We start from the raw sequence: 14027 nt of genomic DNA on the forward strand, positions 1-14027 counted from the left end.
TGCCCATTTCTTGATTGGATTATTTGTTCTTTGGGTGTTGAGCTTGCTAAGTTCTTTATAGACTCTGGACACTAGTCCTTTATCTGATATGTCGTTTGCAAATATCTTCTCCCATTCTGTCAGTTGTCTTTTGGTTTTGTTAACTGTTTCCTTTGCTGTGCAAAAGCTTTTGATCTTGATGAAATCCCAATAGTTCATTTTTTCCCTTGCTTCCCTTGCCTTTTGCGTTGTTCCTAGGAAGATGTTGCTGCGGCAGAGGTCGAAAAGGTTGCTGCCTGAGTTCTCCTCAAGGATTTTGATGGATTCCTTTCGCACATTGAGGTCTTTCATCCATTTTGAGTCTATTTTCGTGTGTGGTGTAAGGAAATGGTCCAATTTCATTTTTCTGCATGTGGCTGTCCAATTTTCCCAGCACCATTTATTGAAGAGGCTGTCTTTTTTCCATTGGACATTCTTCCTGCTTTGTTGAAGATTAGTTGGCCATAGAGTTGAGGGTCTATTTCTGGGCTCTCTATTCTGCTCCATTGATCTATGGGTCTGTTTTTGTGCCAGTACCATGCTCTCTTGATGATGACAGCTTTGTAATAGAGCTTGAGGTCTGGAATTGTGATGCCACCAACTTTGGCTTTCTTTTTCAATATCCCTTTGGCTATTCGAGGTCTTTTCTGGTTCCATATAAATTTTAGAATTATTTGTTCCATTTCTTTGAAAAAGATGGATGGTACTTTGATAGGAATTGCATTAAATGTGTAGATTGCTTTAGGTAGCATAGACATTTTCACAATATTTATTCTTCCAATCCAGGAGCATGGAACATTTTTCCATTTCTTTGTGTCTTCCTCAATTTCTTTCATGAGTACTTTGTAGTTTTCTGAGTATAGATTCTGCGTCTCTTTGGTTAGGTTTATTCCTAGGTATCTTACGGTTTTGGATGCAATTGTAAATGGGATTGACTCCTTAATTTCTCTTTCTTCTGTCTTGCTGTTGGTGTAGAGAAATACAACTGATTTCTGTGAATTGATTTTATATCCTGACACTTTACTGAATTCCTGTATAAGTTCTAGCAGTTTTGGAGTGGAGTCTTTTGGGTTTTCCACATATAGTATCATATCATCTGCGAAGAGTGATAATTTGACTTCTTCTTTGCCGATTTGGATGCCTTTAATTTCCTTTTGTTGTCTGATTGCTGAGGCTAGGACCTCTAGTACTATGTTGAATAGCAGTGGTGATAATGGACATCCCTGCCGTGTTCCTGACCTTAGCGGAAAAGCTTTCAGTTTTTCTCCATTGAGAATGATATTTGCGGTGGGTTTTTCATAGATGGCTTTGATGATATTGAGGTATGTGGCCTCTATCCCTACACTTTGAAGAGTTTTGATCAGGAAGGGATGCTGTACTTTGTCAAATGCTTTTTCAGCATCTATTGAGAGTATCATATGGTTCTTGTTCTTTCTTTTATTGATGTGTTGTATCACATTGACTGATTTGCGGATGTTGAACCAACCTTGTAGCCCTGGAATAAATCCCACTTGGTCGTGGTGAATAATCTTTTTAATGTACTGTTGAATCCTATTGGCTAGTATTTTGTTGAGTATTTTCGCATCTGTGTTCATCAAGGATATTGGTCTATAGCTCTCTTTTTTGGTGGGATCCTTGTGTGGTTTTGGGATCAAGGTGATGCTAGCCTCATAAAATGAGTTTGGAAGTTTTCCTTCCATTTCTATTTTTTGGAACAGTTTCAGGAGAATAGGAATTAGTTCTTCTTTAAATGTTTGGTAGAATTCCCCCGGGAAGCCGTCTGGCCCTGGGCTTTTGTTTGTTTGGAGATTTTTAATGACTGTTTCAATCTCCTTACTGGTTATGGGTCTGTTCAGGCTTTCTATTTCATCCTGGTTCAGTTGTGGTAGTTTATATGTTTCTAGGAATGCATCCATTTCTTCCAGATTGTCAAATTTATTGGCATAGAGTTGCTCATAGTATGTTCTTACAATAGTTTGTATTTCTTTGGTGTTAGTTGTGATCTCTCCTCTTTCATTCATGATTTTATTTATTTGGGTCCTTTCTCTTTTCTTTTTGATAAGTCGGGCCAGGGGGTTATCAATTTTATTAATTCTTTCAAAGAACCAGCTCCTAGTTTCGTTGATTTGTTCTATTGTTTTTTTGGTTTCTATTTCATTGATTTCTGCTCTGATCTTTATGATTTCTCTTCTCCTGCTGGGCTTAGGGTTTCTTTCTTGTTCTTTCTCCAGCTCCTTTAGGTGTAGGGTTAGGTTGTGTACCTGAGACCTTTCTTGTTTCTTGAGAAAGGCCTGTACCGCTATATATTTTCCTCTCAGGACTGCCTTTGTTGTGTCCCACAGATTTTGAACTGTTGTATTTTCATTATCATTTGTTTCCATGATTTTCTTCAATTCTTCTTTAATTTCCCGGTTGACCCATTCATTCTTTAGAAGGATGCTGTTTAGTCTCCATGTATTTGGGTTCTTTCCAAACTTCCTTTTGTGGTTGAGTTCTAGCTTTAGAGCATTGTGGTCTGAAAATATGCAGGGAATGATCCCAATCTTTTGATACCGGTTGAGTCCTCATTTAGGACCGAGGATATGATCTATTCTGGAGAATGTTCCATGTGCACTAGAGAAGAATGTGTATTCTGTTGCTTTGGGATGAAATGTTCTGAATATATCTGTGATGTCCATCTGGTCCAGTGTGTCGTTTAAGGCCTTTATTTCCTTGCTGATCTTTTGCTTGGATGATCTGTCCATTTCAGTGAGGGGAGTGTTAAAGTCCCCTACTATTATTGTATTATTGTTAATGTGTTTCTTTGATTTTGTTATTAATTGGTTTATATAGTTGGCTGCTCCCACGTTGGGGGCATAGATATTTAAAATTGTTAAATCTTCTTGTTGGACAGACCCTTTGAGTATGATATAGTGTCCTTCCTCATCTCTTATTATAATATTTGGCATAAAATCTAATTGATCTGATATAAGGATTGCCACTCCTGCTTTCTTCTGATGTCCATTAGCATGGTAAATTCTTTTCCACCCCCTCACTTTAAATCTGGAGGTGTCTTCAGGCTTAAAATGAGTTTCTTGGAGGCAACATATAGATGGGTTTTGTTTTTTTATCCATTCTGATACCCTGTGTCTTTTGACAGGGGCATTTAGCCCATTAACATTCAGGGTAACTATTGAGAGATATGAATTTAGTGCCATTGTATTGCCTGTAAGGTGACTGTTATTGTATATGGTCTCTGTTCCTTTCTGATATACCACTTGTAGGCTCTCTCTTTGCTTAGAGGACCCCTTTCAATATTTCCTACAGAGCTGGTTTGGTGTTTGTAAATTCTTCAGTTTTTGTTTGTCCTGGAAGCTTTTAATCTCTCCTTCTATTTTCAATGATAGCCTAGCTGGATATAGTATTCTTGGCTGCATGTTTTTCTCATTTAGTGCTCTGAAAATATCATGCCAGCTCTTTCTGGCCTGCCAGGTCTCTGTGGATAAGTCAGCTGCCAATCTAATATTTTTACAATTGTATGTTACAGACTTCTTTTCCCGGGCTGCTTTCAGGATTTTCTCTTTGTCACTGAGACTTGTGAATTTTACTGTTAGGTGACGGGGTGTGGGCCTATTCTTATTGATTTTGAGGGGTGTTCTCTGAACCTCCCGAATTTTGATGCTCGTTCCCTTTTCCATATTAGGGAAATTCTCCCCAATAATTCTCTCCAGTATACCTTCTGCTCCCCTCTCTCTTTCTTCTTCTTCTGGAATCCCAATTATTCTAATGTTGTTTCGTCTTATGGTGTCACTTATCTCTCGAATTCTCCCCTCGTGGTCCAGTAGCTGTTTGTCCCTCTTTTGCTCAGCTTCTTTATTCTCTGTCATTTGGTCTTCTATATCACTAATTCTTTCTTCTGCCTCATTTATCCTAGCAGTGAGAGCCTCCATTTTTGATTGCACCTCATTAATAGCTTTTTTGATTTCAACTTGGTTAGATTTTAGTTCTTTTATTTCTCCAGAAAGGGCTTTTATATCTCTCGAGAGGGTTTCTCTAGTATCTTCCATGCCTTTTTCGAGCCCGGCTAGAACCTTGAGAATTGTCATTCTGAACTCTAGATCTGACATATTACCAATGTCTGTATTGATTAGGTCCCTAGCCTTCGGTACTGCCTCTTGTTCTTTTTTTTGTGTTGAATTTTTCCGTCTTGTCATTTTGTCCAGATAAGAGTATATGAAGGGGCAAGTAAAATACTAAAAGGGTGGCAACAACCGCAGGAAAATGTGCTTTAACCAAATTAGAAGAGATCCCAAATCATGAGGGGGGAGAAAGGGGATAAAAAGAGGTTCAAAAAGGAAGAAAGAAAGAAAAAAGAAAAAAAAGAAAAGAAAAGAAAAGAATTAAAAAAAGAAAACACCTAAGAAAAATGTAAAAAAGAAAAAATATATATTAGAAAAACTAGTAAAAAATCATTAAAAAAGAAAAAGGTAACAGTTAAAAAAAGAAAAAAAAATTTTTACCCGAAGGCGAGAAAAAAAAAACAAAAAATGAAAAAGAAAAAAATTAAATTAACTGCAAGACTAAAAAAAATCACAGGGAAAAAGCCATGAGTTCTGTGCTTGGCTTTCTCCTCCTCTGGAATTCTGCTGCTCTCCTTGGTATTGAAACCGCACTCCTTGGTAGGTGAACTTGGTCTCGGCTGGATTTCTTGTTGATCTTCTGGGGGAGGGGCCTGTTGTAGTGATTCTCAAGTGTCTTTGCCCCAGACGGAATTACACCGCTCTTACCCGGGGCCGGGGTGAGTAATCCGCTCGGTTTTGCTTTCAGGAGCTTTTGTTCCCTGAGCGCTTTCCGTAGAGTTCCGGAGGACGGGAATACAAATGGCGGCCTCCTGGTCTCCGGCCCGGAGGAGCCGAGAGCCCAGGGCCCCACTTCTCAGTGCGCCCTCAGAGAACAGCGCCCAGTTACTCCCGTCTGCCTGACCTCCGGCCGCGCTCCGAGCTCACCGAGCCTGCGACCGGTTCAAGGTCACCCCGAGCTGCGAGCTTACTGTCGGCTCTGTCTCTGTAGCCGGCTTTCCCGTTCCAATACCCGCAAGCTCTGTGACACTCAGACACCCGCGATCCTTCTGTGACCCTGCGGGACCTGAGGCCACGCCGACCCCGCGTGGGCTTTGCCCCGGTTTAGCCTCTGGAGCGATGTCCCTCAGCGGAACAGACTTTTAAAAGTCCTGATTTTGTGCGCGGTTGCTCCGCCACTTGCCGGGAGCCGGCCCCTCCCCCCGGGGTCTAGCTTCCCGTCGCTTTGGATTCACTTCTCCGCCGGTCCTGCCTTTTGGAAAGTGGTTGTTTTTCTGTTTCCAGAATTGCTGTTCTTCTTCTCTTCGATCTGCCAATGGATTTTTAGGTGTTTGCAATCTTTAGATAAGCTATCTAGCTGATCTCCAGCTAGCTGAAGTAGTCTCAGCCTGCTACTTCTCCGCCATTTTGACCTTATTTGCTGATACTTTGTTGAGGACTTTTGCATCTATATTCATAAAGAATACTGATCTGAAAATTTCTTATTTTGTGCTGTCTTTATCTGGTTTGGTACAAGGATGATTCTAGCTTCATAAAATAAACTGGAACATGTTCCCTTCTTTTCTATTGTCTGGAGATTATTTATACAATTGATGTTAATTCTTCTTTAAACATTTGGCAAAATTTTCCAGTGAAACAATCTGGGCCTTAAGATTTCCTTTTTGGGAGTTTTAAAATTATGAGCAATTGCTATCCCTAACAAATACAGGGCTATTCAAATTATCTATTTCATACTGAATAGTTGTAGTTTGCGTTTTGGGGGGGGAATTAGGTCCATTTCATCTAAATTGTCATTTTTCTACATGTGGGGTTACATATAGTGTTCTTTTATTATCCTTTTGATGTCTGCAGTGCTATGCCCTATTTTATTCCTGACATTAATAATGGGTGTCCTTTTATTTTCTTTTGCTTGTATGAGGTCTTCCAATGTTATTGATCTTTTCAAAGAATTGGCTCTTTCATTGATTTTCTCTATTTTTTCTGTTTTCACTTACATTGATTTCTGTTAATGTTTCCTTCATTTTTCTTGTTTGATGTATGCTGTGCTCTTTTTTGGTGAGGAGGCTGACAGGGAAGCTTTGTTCATTTCACACTTATGCTCTTTTACAATGCAAATATTTAGTGACGGTAATTTCTCTGTCAGCACTGCTTTAGCTGTGTCCCCCAAATTCTGATAGGTTGGATTTTATTTTCTTTCAATTCAACATAAATTTTTATTTCCCTTGAGAGTTTCCCCTTAAATCATAGATTACTTAGAAATATGTTGTTTGCTTCCAAGTGTTTGGTGAGTTTCCTGCTACTTAGTTCTAGTTTCATTCCACTGTAGTTAGAGAATACATTGTATGATTCAAATTCTTTTAAATTTTGTGAGGGTCTATGGCCCTGCGTATGGTCTATCTTGTCATATCTCATGGGCACTTAAAGAGAATACATACCTGCTTTGTTAGGTAGAATGTTCTATGTATATACATTAGATCTTTTTGGTTGGTGGTCTTTTATATTCTAGCTGATTTACTGTCTGTCCTACCCATTGTTCAGATTGTTGAAACATCTAACTATAACTGTAGATTTGTCTGTGTCTTCTTTCAGTTCTAGTTTTTGCTTCACATAGTTTACAGCTCTGTAATTTGGTGCATACACATTTAGAATTGCTAACTCTTTGTAGTATATTGACCCCTTCATCATTTTATAATGTCCCCATCTGTCTCTGGTAATTTTCTTTGCTCTGAAGGTACTTTTTCTGCTATTAACATAGCCACTCCTACTTTCTTTTGATTAATGCTTGCATGATATTTCTTTTTCCATAATTTTGTTTTTCACCTGCTTATCTCATTATATTTAAGTGAGTTTCTATTATACATCATGTAATTGCATTATTTTAAATCCATTTTTCAAATATCTATGTTTTAATAATTGTATTTATACCATTTATAGCTTAAATTATTGATAAATTAGGGTTTTCTGATTTTTTTTGTTTTTTGTTTTTTTCTGTTTATTCTCCCTGGTTTTTGTTGTGCTGTTTTATCTGCTTTCTTGTGTGTTACTTGAACATTGTTTAGAATTCCATTGATTTATCTATAGTATTCTTAAGTGGATCCTTTTGTGTAGAATTTTTTAGTGGTTTCTCCAGCTATTACTATATATATGTAACTTATCATAATTAATCAATTTTAACTAATCAATAACCACTTTTTGAAGTTTTTTTAATTCCATCATGGTTACCACAGTGCTATATTAGTTTCTGGTGTACAATGTAATGATTCAACAATTCTATACATTACTCAGTAATCATGACTCTTTAATCCACTTATTTCATCCATTCCCACATTCACCCCCCTCTGGTAACTATCAGTTTGTCCTCAATAGTTAAGAGTCTGTTTCTCAGTTTGTTTCTCTCTCTTTCCTTTTCTTCCCCCCTTTGTTTATTTTGTTTCTTAAATTCCACATATGAATGAAATCATATGGCATTAATCTTTCTCTGACTGACTTATTTTGCCTAGGATTATACTCTTTAGCTCCATTCATGTTGTGGTGGATGGCAAGATTTCATTCTTTTTTTATGGCTGAATAATATCTATATCTATACCTATCTATCTATATCTATCTATCTAGCTATATGATTAGGCTTTAGGTTGGGCTATAGAAATACACACACATACACAAACACACACACATACACACACCATATCTTCTTTACCCATTCATCTGTGAATGGACACTTGGGGGGCTCCATATCTTGGCTATTGTAAAGAATACTGCAATAAACACTGTGCTGCATGCATCCCTTTGAATTAGTTTTTTTTTAATTTTGGGGGTAAATAGCCCATAGTGCAATCATGGGATAATAAGGTAGTTCTATTTTTAACTTTTTGAGGAACCTCCATACTGTCTTCCACAATGGCTGTATAGTGTGGCTATTTTATCATTTCAAGTGAATCTCTCTTTATATCTTTTTATCCTCTCCCATTTGTAATGTAATACACACATCTAGAACAATATCAAGCAGTGTAATAATTTTTGCTTCAGCCATGAAACAATTTAGAAACCATGGGAAGAAAAAATATTGCAGTTAATATCTTCTGTTTACTGTGTTCTTACTTCCTTCTTGATGTCCACATTCCTTCTTTCATTGGTCCCTTTCTGTTTAGAGAACTACTTTTGGTCATTTGTTTAGGATAGTAGGTATTCTGGCAGAAAATTCTCTTAGTTCTCCTTCAACTGAGAATGTCTTGACTCCTCCTTAATTCCCAAGGGATATTTTTGCTGGAGATAGGATTCTTGGTTGACAGTTCTTTTCTTTGAGCACTTGAAAATTGGTATGCCATTTCTTCTAGTCTCCATGGTTTCTGATGAAGAATCCACTAACACTTCAGTTTCTTTCTCCACTATGATAAGGTTCTATTTGTCTTTTGCTGCTTTTAAAATTATATTTGTCTTTAGTTTTTAGAAGCTTGTCTATCATTTGTCTTGCTGAGGACTTCCTTAGGTTTATCCTCTTTGAGATTAGCTTAGCTTTTCAAATATGTAGGTTCATGTCTGTTGCCACTTTGGGGAAATTTTCAGCCCTACTTCTACAAATACTTTTTCAGACTCACCCTCTTTCTTGGACTCTGATTACATAAATGTTATGTCTTTTACAGTCCCTGAAGTTCTGCTCATTTTTCAGTCTATCTTCTCCAATTTTTATTGACCTATGTTGAAGTTCACTGATTCTTTTCATTCTTCTCCATTGTGCTGTTGTGTGCCTCTACTAAGGTTTTCTTTCTTTTTCTTACTTTCTTTCTTTTTGTATGTGTGTGTGAGTTATTGTATTTTTCAGTTCTAAAACTTCCATATGTTTCTTCCTTATATGTACTATTTCTTTACAGTCTTTCCATTTCTTTCCTGAGACTTTCTATTTTTTCATTTGTTTAAGGCATGAGTATAATTGCTTGTTGAAGCATTTTTATTTTGGCTACCATAAGATCCTTGTAAGATAATTCTAATATCTGTGTCATTTGTTGATTGTTTCTGCTTATTCAAGTTGAAATCTTCCTGGTTCCTGGTATCAGGAGTGATTTTCTACTAAAATCTGGATGTCTTGTATATTATCTTATGACACTGCATTTTATTTAACTCATCCTTTTTCCAGGCTTCCTTTGTCACTATTCTGATGTGAGAAAGGGAATGCCACCACATTATTGGCAGGTAAGGGAATGGAAATTGAGGTTAATTACTCAGCATGGGGAGAGGACTCCTTGTTACTGCTGGTTGAGGGTGAAAGCAAGTCTCCTTACTAAGTTCTTACTGTATCATTCTGACTGGGAGAAGAAGGAAATGCCTCATTATTGCTCCCACATGACCTTCACTGGCCTGGAAGTGAAAAGGTGTTATAGGAGTAGCCTCTTTCTGCTAAGTGGTGGTGAAATTCCTGACCCATCTTCTAAGGCTCATGGGGCACCACACCAATGAGTAGGAGGGGACTCGTTGTTATTGCTTAATGGTGGTAGAGTCTATGCTCCTGGTGTGATCTCCATTAACCCTGCAGTGGGGATGGCCTCATTACTGCTAAAGAGCACGGGAAGTCACAACCCTTCTCTAGGCCTATTTTACACCAACCCTACTAGGAGGGGAAGGTTTACTTCATTACAGCCTGGCCAGGATTTAGACTCTTCACTTGGCACTTGCTGACTGAAGTGATGCCATAATTTTTTCCTATGATGTTTGCCTGGAGCAGTTATAGTCTAAAGGTTTTCTGTCTTGCTAGGTTGCTTCTTTCCTGGCCCTTTACCTAGATAGAGTAAGCTTGTCTTGAGGATTATTTTTTTTATCTGTGCTCAGGGGCATCTCCAGGTTTTTCTGGTTTTTCTAGAGCCCAATCTAGGTATGTGAAGCAGAAAAAAATCAAGAAAACTCAGCCACATATTGTTCATCAGATCCTGTGGTCCTTAGCCTGTCTGCTTTTCTCTCTCCACCTTTTAGAATCTTATGTTTGTTTTATATATAGTGTTCAATTATGATTTAGTTACACTTAGTGGAAGGAATAGGGGGAAGTAAAACTACCCCATCTTTTCAGAAGCAAATATTCCTAATTCTTTTTTTTTTTTTTTAAATTCACAGAATACCTCTGAAGGTTATACAGGAGAATGGAAATATTCTTGTTGGAGGAGAAGATAGGCAGTCAGAGGACAGAAAAGAGAGGAAGACCTTTCATGTATATATGTTCATGACTTTAGAATATGGACTCATTTGAAAAAACAAAACAAAACCCATTTTTTAAAGAAGAATGACTTCCAATTTTGGTAGTGATAATACGGCAACTTCTTTCTGAATTGTTCCGCTTCTTTTCTGGAAATCATGCAAAGCCACAAGGAGAATGAAACACATGTACACTATAAACATATTGAGCTAGATAAGAAGAAGAAAATCTACTAACTACAACAGTGTGCTCTGACACCTGACACCAACAGAACTCTCATTTCTGCTCTTAAAAGCTTTCATGGCATGGCGGGAAAGAAAAAGGGCATGTACAGGGGGCTCAACAATGGAAAATCTTGGAAATATACACTCTGAGATATGAGAAGGAAATGTACAGAGTTGGAACCTCTATGAGATGGGCTAAGATAACCAGGCCATGAATATTGAGGTGGGGGTGGGTAGCAAAAGAGAACACAGAAAGTGGGCTCCAGGAAGCACTATCTTCTAAAAGTAAAAAGTACACTTGGGAAGGTAGGCTGCCTCTTTTACTAGCAGCAGCTATTGAAGAAAGGTAGTGAGAGCTCATATCTGTAAAATTACATCCTAAAAGCAGAGGAGCTATGGGTGCATAGAGACACTCTATTTTCACTGTAGCAAGGGAGAGAGAAGACTTAAGTAAAAAAACCTAGAAGGCAACTGCCTCCAAGCAAAACCTCCTGCTGACAGTTGGTCCGAGACAACTCAACTCCTTAAAATATAGTTAAACAAGAAAGGAAAAATTCAGCATTATAAGAAAAACTCTATTAAAAAAAAAAGGAGACCAGAACTTCCTTATAAATGAAGTAACTCACCGAAAACTTTCTGCATTGGGTACATAAAACCTGTACTGCAAAAAGATTTCCATGGATAAAAGAAGAAAAAAACCCTTGTAATGCAAAATTATTTTCAGAATTTAAAAAATTAATGTAATAATTGCAACTACAAAGGAAATAGGCAAAAAAAAAAAAAACCCCAAAAAACCCATAAAACAAAAACTGTGGAAGAAGTCGCTAGACAATAGAGGGAAATTAGGAGATAAAGGAATGTAGCAAAGGAAGAAACAATAAAGATATTACTGAATAAAAGATAACAATGACTGGGGTGTCTGGGTAGCTCAGTCAGTTAAGCGCCCAACGGGGTTTCAGCTCATGTCATGATCTCAAGGTCCTGGGATGGAGCCCTGCATCTGTTTGGGCTCCGTGCTCAGGGGTGAGTCTGACTCTCTCTCTTTCCCTCTCACTCTGCTCCACCCGACTCATGTGTGCTTTCTCTCTCTCAAGTAAATGAATACATAAAATCATAAAAAAAAAAAAAGAGGGAGAGATGGCAATGACAAGAAGCACAAGGGGATTATAACCCACAGAATATAAAGACTCTAAGGAAGAGAGAGTATAGAAATGTGAAAAAAAAGAAAAACCCACATTAAATAGAAATAAAATATGTGAAAAGAATTTCAGGGGAAATGACAGCTATAGAAGATAAGTAAAAGAGGTTGAAACTATGCATCACTGGATGTCTTTTGCAAACTCTAAATTTATTTATCCAGCTGCTTAACTCAGTATTCCCACTTGGATATCAACATCCCAAACTCCAACATATCTCAGCATATCTTTTTTTTTTTTCATTAAAAAATTTTTAATTGTTTTATTTTGTTTATTTTATTTATTTTTTATCAAACTCCAACATAGCTAAAGCTGAGCTTCTGATAACTTCTTCCCTTCCAGTAAATTCTTGTATTTGTGGCTGTTTCACTTGACAGCAACTCCCATTTTCTAGCTACTCAAGCCAAATTTCTTGGAGTCATCTTAGGCCCTTTTCATTCTTTTACACACCACATGCAGTTTGCCAGTAAATCCTGCTGCTTCCACCTTCAAAATATAACCAGCCACTTCTCAAATTTCCGCTGCAATCACCATGGTTGATACCACAATGGTCAATGGTTTCAAGTTTGAAATATTGTAAAAGCCTTCAACTTATCTTCTTTCTTTAATTTTTGCATTCCTTTTTTTTTTTTTTTAACAGAGCAGCCAATGTGAACCTTTAAGATTTAAATCAGAGCCCATCACACCTCAGCTCAACACATTCAAAAGGTTTCCTATTTCACTCTAAACTATAAATGCATTTATACTTTGAATCTGATAATTCATTCTATGGATACATTTTCACACACAGAAATAACACTTGTTCCTACAATATTTATAACAGCAAAAATATGGGAAACAAACAATGTCAATCATTAAGTCACTGTTTAGTTAAGCTAGGATTCAGGGAACATTTTGTAGCCTTTTAAAACAAATACAGATGCTTCTGTTTCTGTGCAACAAGGTAGAATCAGGTGAGATGAGGATTTCACTGGCAGCTAGGAAACGATGGATGTGAACAGAGAATAAGTCCCTATTTATTTCTCTGATGGCATCTGTGATTTCTGTGTATGGATTGAAGGTCCGGACTGAAATAGGCACCTTTCAAAAATCTGCAGCTAATATCAGGCTCAGTGGTGAAATACTGAACAATTTCCCCTAATAGTAGGGAAAAGACAAGCTTGTCTACTCTTACCACTTCTATTTAACAATATCCTAGAAATCCTACTGATTATAATAGAGGGAAAAGAAATAAAAAACATCAAGATCAGAAAAAAAGAAGTAAATTTATCTGTTTACAAGACATATTGTTTATGTATAAAAATCCTAAAACATCTCTGAAGTAATTACTAGAAGCAATCAACTGAATTTAGCAAAGTCACAAGGTATAAAATTAATATAAGGAAAACAGATTGCATTTTTTTATGTTTCAACAGGATACGAGTGGGAAATAAAAAAAAAGCAATTTTATCTACAACAGCCTCAAAATATAAAATAATTAACAACCATAGTCATGACCACATCACAAAAACCACAGAACATTTCTGAAAGAAATTACATAGCTAAATAAATAGAGAGATACACAGCAGTCATAGATTTGAAGATTTACTATTGTTAAGAAGTCAATTCTCCCCCAATTTTTCGATCGAGTTAACAAACTTCCAACCATAATTCTAACAGTCTTTATGATAGATATTGACAAGCCAGTTCTAAAATTACAGTAAAATGCAAACAATCTTGAATGGCAAGTCAATTACAGACAAATACTGAGAACTTTCACTGCCTGATTTAAAGACTTACTATAAAACTAGAGTATATAAGGCAGTGTAGTATTAACAAAGGAGTGGGCATTTAAATCAATGGACTAGGATAGAAAGGCTAGAAATAGATCTACACAAAAATGGTCAATTAATTTTTGAAAAGCTACAAAGGTGATCAATGAAGAAAGGACAGTCCTTCAGGATATGAAATTGGAACAACTGGACATCCAGATGGAAGAAATTAACCTCACCCCTTACTTTTTTTTTTTTTAAAGATTTTATTTATTTATTTGACAGAGATCACAAGTAGGCAGAAAGGCAGGCAGAGAGAGAGAGGGAGAAGCAGGCTCATCGCTGAGCAGCGAGAACGGATTTGGGGCTCCATCCCAGGACCCTGGGATCATGACCTGAGCCAAAGGCAGAGGCTTTAACCCACTGAGCCACCCAGGCGCCCCATCACCCCTTACAAAAAAAATTTAACTCAAAAATGGATCTCAGACCTGAATGTAAAGTGGGAAATTACAAAACTTTTAGAAGAAAACAGAATAATCTTTTTGACCTTGCTTGACCTTCTGAAACAAGCTTGTAAAAAACGTTTCTTAAAATTTATCAGA

The 14027-nt window shown here is 37.1% G+C and overlaps 1 protein-coding gene across 4 annotated transcripts in view; it reads right to left on the reverse strand.

Moving 5' to 3' along the window:
- The window catches only part of CYP39A1 (cytochrome P450 family 39 subfamily A member 1), a 96937-nt gene that overhangs the window by 81502 nt on the left and 1408 nt on the right, over positions 1-14027 (reverse strand). The gene's annotated exons all lie outside the window — the stretch shown is intronic.

The sequence above is a fragment of the Mustela nivalis genome (genome assembly GCF_964662115.1).
Source record: "Mustela nivalis genome assembly, chromosome: 5".
Lineage (NCBI taxonomy): Eukaryota > Metazoa > Chordata > Mammalia > Carnivora > Mustelidae > Mustela > Mustela nivalis.